Consider the following 6000-nt stretch of genomic DNA (forward strand, 5'->3'; position numbering starts at 1 on the left):
CTCGGCAGGGAGACGTAGTGCCAAGGCTGTATGTGAGAGCCTGCTGCTGGGAGGGTTTCACCTCTTTCCCTCTGCTTCTGAGCCCTGGGGAGGTGGGTTATCTTTTCCTGCACCCTCAGTCCCTGTGCTTCATGGAGGAGGACATGGATGACTCAGTGACCTTTGCACTTGCAGTGGCACAGGCTGTTCCCTGCTCATCCCGCAGAGATCTGGGAGGCTGCTCGTTTGCTCCTGTGAACAGCACTGCATTTACAGATGTGCAGGGGCACGGGGGAGCCATGCAGCTGTTTCTGTGGGTGCAGAGTGCATACAACCCTCCCTGGGGCAGGAGTGATGCACAACGCAGCCCCTCTGCTGTGCAGGCATGCTGTACTGCAGTTTAATTCCCATTCCTCAAAGTACTCTTTGAGTGGGGACAGGTGAGGAGAGGAGAGTTCCTCTGCTTCATGTCACCACCCTGCAGGATGGAAACCAGGGCAGTTCCTGGGGCTGAGAGGCTGCTGTTCCCCAGGGGACTGCTTTGTTTTCTTGCAGGTTGCCCTTACAGGGAGAAGCACTGGTGGGAATCTCTGAGCTTCACACTGCTGACTAAAATCTCCTGCATGTGACTGTCCCTTCTGCCACAAAGGACCAGTCACATTTTCCATTCTCTGCTCTGTGTGGCTGCTCTGAACATCCCAGGTTATCTCTGCAGCAACCAGCTGCCTCTCCTACTGTGTGGCTCACCAGACCTTCATCTCTGCTCAGTGCCCATGCCAGGGTCACTAAGGCAGTAGCAGAGTTTTAAGACACCTACATATTTGAGGACTTTTCATTTGGGAGCCCAGGAGGTAAAAGTTCAGATCTCCCTCCTTCAGCCATGATTCTGCAGTGCACTTTCAGGGATAGAAGCACTGCAGAAGTCCTGAGTAGCCTGGAACTCTCAGATAGCAGAGGAAAAACCTATTGTGGGAAAATTGCTAATAGCAGAGGTAAGCTCTTAGCCACATTTTCCACTGGTGTTACAGACTCTCTTTCAGCCAGGTTTCCAAACTGCTTTTTGGTGTTTATCCAAAGACTTGAGGCCACACATTCTCTTATGGGGGCTTTTCACAGCTGCTTCTTCTTGGAACGATTACAAGGAGTGTTGAGCTGGGTGGGATGATCTGTTGCTCTCAGGTTTCTTTCTTTGGAGCATCTCTGTCAAGAAAGACTGTAAGACATAATAATTAAAATACTTCTAGATCACCATAATCTTGTCAAACTTCTTGTTGTGATCCCTGTGAATGTGACATTTGTGAGCTCATTTACCACAGCTTTTATTCACTTTTTTATTCACTGAAAAAAGAAGTTATGTAATTCAAGTTTTTCCTTCTTCCTTCTCTTTTTTGCACTTAAATTTACCATATTTGCAGATAGACTGTTCCCATGGCTAGCAGCTGGTGTAGTGCATTGGGAAGCAGATTCACAGAGGTGGCTTTTTGGTGCTGAGCACTTGCTGTGTCAGGGGATTTACATCAGAGTGCCTCAGTTCTGGTTCCCAGGGACTGGATGCTCATCACAGGTTGGAGTGCAGGAGTTGTGCTCCTGGAGTCTGTCTCCTCATTTCCTTTTACTCAAAGGGAATAGAGGTAAAGAAATGCTCCCTGACATAAATCAAAACACAGCAAATGGGGGAAACATGGCATTTGCCTCATAAACTCATTCATAATGTGAACAAAATCCAGGACATAGAAAGACTTGTCAAAAGCCCAAGGTCAAGAGACCAAGGCCAGACACATCACTTTACCTTGAGGTCCTACTTGGATTAAATGCGTGGCAAATGGAGCAGTTCTTTGGCTACTGAAATAGCTGTTTATCTTGGCTGAGCAGCTCCCTTATTCTTTCTTGGATATAACTTCTAATCAATTCTTCTCTCCTCATACACTTCCCAACCTTCCCTTTTGCCAAACCTGTACTAAACATATACACATATATCTGTGTGTGCGTAGGCAGTCGTGTCTGCTGCCGGGATTTCCTCCCAAACAATACCTGTTGTGCTGGCCACAGCATTTCTCTTGGTTCCCATGCTCTGAGCAGTTTGAGTTTCCTGCTGGCTCAGCAGCAAGACTTTCAGGGCTTTTTATACTTATTCTTCTTCGGGAGCCAAGCGGAGGAGCGCAGTTGGCCTGTGAATAGTGAGCTGGCTGGGCAGGCAGCAGGAAGCTTGCATACTAAACCGTGTGAACTTTGAGGAGGGGAAGAAGGGGGCTGGGGGCTGCTGGCTGGGCTTCACGAGGGGTTTGTTGCAGCCCTCTGCCTTATAAACCCATCATCTCAGCACAGGGATGCTCTTTGCCAAAGGAGCAATAGCTGTAAAATTTGGATACAAAGAAGCAAGAGAGATGAAAATGAAATTATAGAGAAAACAGGAGGAGGGATTGGAATGTGGAGAAGAGTGAGGAGGCTTGGGTTTTCATTATTCACATGAAAACTTGTTCATGGGCTCCCTTTACAGAGTGTTGCCACTACACCTCATGCAGCACTGCAGGTCTCACAGGCCCTCTTGTTCACACCCTTGCTGCCCCAGCAGCAGCCACACCATTGGTGTCACCATTGGTGTAAGGGCAGCTTTTCCATATTGCACAGACAAAATCAAAAGCACAGAAATGAAAACACACTCTTCTCTTGCCCCCTGCACCCCACCTCCACTCTTTTCTGTTCCTGTCAGCAAAGATTAATAAATAAGCAGGTTCCCAATTGCAAGGATCAGGAATCATGGTGTGGCTATGAAAGAGGGACTTGAAGAGCAGCACTGTGAAACACCAGCACCAGCTTGTCGGTCACAGGTGAAAACATCCCTGAAGCACAAGGAGAGGTGTTTCAGCAAGTGCTGTGGCACCACTGCATGTGCAAGCATGCAGTGGGCATTCTTGGGAAAAGGTGGGAGGCAAGAGGAAGGAAGGAGGGAGGGACAGGTTGAGCCCATCTGTCTGCAGACCTGCTACCTGTCTCCTGTCTGCATTAACAAATGGGGAATAATCTTTGCCTGTGCTTTGAAAATGAGATGGCAGGGGATCACACATTCTGCAGACATGCTTCATGAGCAAGAGCAGCCTGACGTATGGTGCCATGATGGGTATTAGTGGGATGGCCCTGTGGCAGGGAGAGTGTGTGCATGTGTATGTGTGTGTGTGATGTAGAGATGGAAATGCTCAGCAGTGACAGACCGGGAGATGGGTCGAGGCTTTTGTTAGTTCATGCCATAACATGATTGCAAAGTGACCTTTCTGACCTGATCCAAAATAAAAAGCCGCAGCTTTCCCTCTGTTTGGCAGCACCCTTCACTGAGGGTGCCCATTACTCCACACTGTAAATAATCCACACATACACAGTAAATCCAAAAAGCTGGGGCCCTTGCTCCCCTACCCAGCTCAGCAGCTCTCTGTGTCTAGCTCCAAATTGAGCACTGAGCAATGCAACACGTGTTTGGCACCTGCATCCTTGTGGTGTCCCCCCAGAATGAGTAGCCTGCCCTGGAGATCTGTGAGTGCTGGGAAAGGTCCCAGAATGGGCTCCTGGAGAGCCAGTGGAGGCCCTGGGGAGAATCACTCTTGAAACTCATATAGATCCTGAAGAGTCTCTGCTTAGGCAGCTTGTGGCAGAGCACAGGCACTTCTGAAGAAAACAAGTCTCTTCACCATGGTGTTCTTGGAAAGTATAAAAGCAGTTACAAATTTGGGGAATTTACCAAAGTAAATTTATCAAGTTCATACATTTTCTGTTCAACTCTACTCCTGACTCAGCAGAAGCTCAGTTTAAATCACATGTACTTGACTTTGATGTGGACTCTCTGTTTTTAAGACTATCAAACACTTCTTGTTAAGACCAAGGGTTCAGTTGCTTGTAAACCCCTGAAAACTTTATCTGTCTACCACTTAGCTGTTCTGGGTATCTGTCACAGGCCGAATGCATCTGGGAAGCTTCAGCAAAAAATGGTTTTGTTTGCTTACAAGAAAGAGATGAGAGAAACAATATTTTTTCCTTCATATTCAATAATGTTTTTAAAGTGATCTGTTGATGAACTCTAGCACTTTCTGCCTCTACAGGAGAGGCTTGAAATTTGGCAGATATCAGGAATGTACCTTTGGTTGTTTTTCATGGGGGGAAAAAAGAAATAAGTTGAACTAAGAAACTAGAGGGGGAAAAAAGGGCCTCAGATCTCAGCCACTCAACAGAAACTTCTTAAGAGTTAGAATCTGAATTTCTGAAAACACTTGCTCAGTGGAAACTTGTTCCAGTCTGACAGCTAAATCACAGATGATGATACAGCAGGCACCCTGCAGCCTCTGCTGCAAGTGCCAAGCAGCAGCTCTTGGACATTGTTTTTCTGTGCTGACGTGGTCACTGCAGCGCTGTGCACCAGAGCCTGGAGGTGCTTCCAGATGTGCTCCTTTGCTGATGCTGAGGTGAACATGCAGGAAGGCTGATGTGCCTTCCTAGGTCTAGGACCTGGCTGAGGAAGGGAAGGAGGGAACCCTACTGCAGTGCAAAGGCTGAGGGCCCCCTGCCTGGAGAGGGAAACTGGTGTCACACATGGAGGTGGATATGGGAGCAGGACCAAGGCATAAGACAGGCTGGAAGCACCAGGAGGAGCAGAAGTCAGATTTGGGAGTATCCTCACCAGATCATACCTCCTGCAGAATCCAGGGATTCCTGCTGTGCAGTAATTGTCTGTTGTCAGCAAATACATGGGGAAGTGGTTGGCACAGGCTGTGAGTCATTTCTGCCTGCTCCCTCAGCAGAGGTTGTTGGGCTATCAGTATTCCCAGTTATTCTGCTTTTCAAGCATGATGGAACTAACATCTGAGAATAGAGCCAGCCCTGCTGGTGAGTCATGCGGTAGCCAGTGTGATGTCACATGATGGGATTCCTGCATTTTTGTTTCAGTTTGCCATGTGTAAATCAAGGAAATGACACAAGCACAACATAGAGTAAAGTATAGGAAGCTTGTAGGGTCAAGAACTCAGCAGTTAGAAATGATTGATGTAACACTTACCATCTGAGTCCCATCTGCACAGGCACCATCATAGTGTTGCTTTTAGCTACAGGATTAAAATCCGGATGTAAAAACTTTTTTCCCCCCAATAACAACTCTATATCTTTTGATGCTCAGGGCAAACAGTTCTCAGGGAAGTTGAGGTTGTGTGGGGAAGGGTCTTTGTCCTGCTTAATTGCAGCTGTGCAGGATGAGAGGATCTTGCTTCACCTTCAAGGCCACAGCCGACAGCAGTTCTCGGCATTGGTGATGAGAGGCAGCACCTGTGTCCCTGGCCTGCAGCAAGACTAAAATAGATGGGGTCCTCAGATAAATTATCTACCAAACCCCAGCCAGCCCCCATGAGGTACATGCAGAGTGAGGCTTTGTATAACTTGTAACTTGACCACAGTTGGGGGAACTTAGGACCCTCACGAAGGCTCATTTCACTTCCCTGGCAGAGTATCAGTACCAGCCTCTGAAGCCAGACCTCTTGATCTCTTGATTTAAACAGAGCAAGCTAACATACATCTTTCTAATCTTATTCTAGGAGACAGTTGAGTTATTTTAGCTAAAAATTACCAGAAGAGTCTGCCTGAGGCAGACATCCAGCATGGTGTATTTGAGCTCGAACAAGCCATCACTAATGGGAAGAGTTAAGCAACTTTAGCTCCAGACAGAGTTCACAGGGGGAAATTAGAAACTGGCTCTGTGGATGGCCCCACCAGAAAACATGTAGGGGTGTGTGTGAAGTCCTGCTGCTATGCATCCAATTGCTACAGGCATGTACTGACCTGTGCTTGTAATGTGGCATTTGCAGGCTCCAGAGGTGGACTTGCTGTTTTGCAGACCTACCAGGTATTTCATGCTTTGCTGTTATATCAAATGCTGGGGAGAAAAGCAATTTTAATGATGGGAAAATGTGAAGAGAAACACTTTGGCTTTTTCTTTCCATGCGTGAAGTGCAGGCACAGGGCAACAGGACCCTGCTGGTGGGCAGCACA

Source organism: Oenanthe melanoleuca, chromosome 3 (genome assembly GCF_029582105.1).
Source record: "Oenanthe melanoleuca isolate GR-GAL-2019-014 chromosome 3, OMel1.0, whole genome shotgun sequence".
Taxonomy (NCBI): Eukaryota; Metazoa; Chordata; class Aves; order Passeriformes; family Muscicapidae; genus Oenanthe; species Oenanthe melanoleuca.